We start from the raw sequence: 2,250 nt of genomic DNA on the forward strand, positions 1-2,250 counted from the left end.
TTCCAAAAAACATCTCCGTAAATTTTCAGGTCATTCCAAGAACTTTTATTTCTGCACAAAAACAACACCATGGCAATTCTTCTAAAAACAGCGTTAGTCCAGGTTAGTTCCATTCAAATCATGCAATTAGAGTCGAAAACAAGGGCAAAATAGTTCGGAAAAGTAGATACGACGGAGACGTATCAGACCACCAGCCTCGGGAGGGTACATGGGCCAAGTGTGGGAGGGAACCAGCCCCTTGGTGGGCTGGTGCGCCTCCCACCTGGCCCAAGGCGTGGCAAAGGAGGGAAGGGGGGGCAACCCTAGTGCAGGAGGGGGCCCAGGCCCACCGGGCGCGCCACCCCTCCCTCTCCATGCCCTGGCCGCCACCTCCTGTCGCCAGATGGGGCTGCCGCCACCCTAGGGTGGGAACCCTAGAGGTGGCGCCCCCTCCTCCCTCTTCTCCTATATATACCCATGAGTTGGGGATGTTTTGAGACGGACAAACCTCTCTCTCTCGGCGTAGCCCTACCTCTCTTCTTCCTCGTCCTCCGCGGTGCTTGGCGAAGCCCTGCCGGAGTTCCACGTAGCTCCACCGCCACCACGCCGTCGTGCTGCCGGAGCTCTCCCTCAACCTCTCCTCCCTCCTTGTTGGTTCAAGGTGCTGGAGACGTTGCTACGTGATAACCCACAAGTATAGGGGATCACAACAGTTTTCGAGGGTAGAGTATTCAACTCAAATTTATTGATTCGACTCAAGGGGAAGCGAAAGAATATTCTCAAATATTAGCAGTTGAGTTGTCAATTCAACCACACCTAAAAGATTTAGGGTCTGCAACAAAGTATCAGTAGCAAGGTAGTATGATAGCAGCACTAGCAACAAAGTAACGGTAGCAGCAGTGATAGCAGTAGCGGCAAAGTAACGGTAGCAGCAGTGACAACAGTAGCGGCAAAGTAACGTAGCAAGGACCAGTAGTAAAAGACTCGTAGGCGTTGGATCGGTGATGGATGATTATGCCGAATGTGATTCATCATGTAACAGCTATAACACGGAGAGATGTGTAACTAGCTCCCGTTTGTCAATCTAATGTAGGCATGTATTCCGTATGTAGTCATACGTGCTTCGGGAAAAGAACTTGCAGGAAATCTATTGTCCATCCCTCCCGTGGCAGCGGGGTCCTAATGGAAACTACGGGATAATAAGGTTCTCCTTTTAATAAAGAACTGGACCAACACATTAACACTTGGTGAATACATGAACTCCTCATACTATAGTCATCTCCGGGAGTGGTTCCGGCTATTGTCACTCCGGGGTTGCCGGGTCATAACACATAGTAGGTGACTACAACTTGCAAGATAGGATCTAAAACACACATATATTGGCGACAACATAATAGGTTCAGATCTGAAATGATGGCACTCGGGCCCTAGTGACAAGCATTAAGCATGGCAAAGTAGTAGCAACATCAATCTCAGAACATAGTGGATACTAGGGATCAATCCCCGTCAAAACTAACTCGATTACATGATAGATCTCATCCGACTCATCACCGTCCAGCAAGCCTACGATGAGATTACTCACAAACGGTGAAGAGCATCACGGAATTGGCCATGAAGGAAGGTTGATGATGACGATGACGACGATCTCCCCTCTCCGGAGCCCAGAACGGACTCCAGATCTGCCCTACAGATGAAGAATAGGAGGTGGCGGCGCCTCCGTATCATAAAACGCGATGAACTCTTCTCCTTGATTTTTTTCCGGACGAAAGAGGTTATATAGAGCTAGAATTGGGGGCGGCGGAGCTCCGAGGGGCTCACAAGCCTGCCAGCCCCGGCCAGGGGGGGTCTGGTGGGCTTGTGGGCTCCTGGATCCGTCCCTCCAGTTGATTCTTGCTCCAGTATTTTTTATATATTCCACAAAAATTCCTCGTAGATTTCCAGGTCATTCCGAGAACATCTATTTCTGCGCAAAAACAATAGCATGGCAATTCTGCTGAAAATAACGTTAGTTCGGGTTAGTTCCATTCAAATCATGCAAATTAGAGTCCAAAACAAGGGCAAAAGAGTTCGGAAAAGTAGATACGATGGAGACGTATCACTACGGCACCAGAAATCCCCGGCAACGGCGCCAGAAATCCTTCTACTGCCTCTTGAGCTTGCGTTGGTTTTTCCCTTGAAGAGGAAAGGATGATGCAGCACAGGAGCACTAAGTATTTCCCTCAGTTTGAGAACCAATGTATCAATCCAGTAGGAGAATCGTGTCAAGTCCAG

This window comes from Hordeum vulgare, chromosome 1H (assembly GCF_904849725.1).
Source record: "Hordeum vulgare subsp. vulgare chromosome 1H, MorexV3_pseudomolecules_assembly, whole genome shotgun sequence".
Classification (NCBI taxonomy): Eukaryota; Viridiplantae; Streptophyta; class Magnoliopsida; order Poales; family Poaceae; genus Hordeum; species Hordeum vulgare.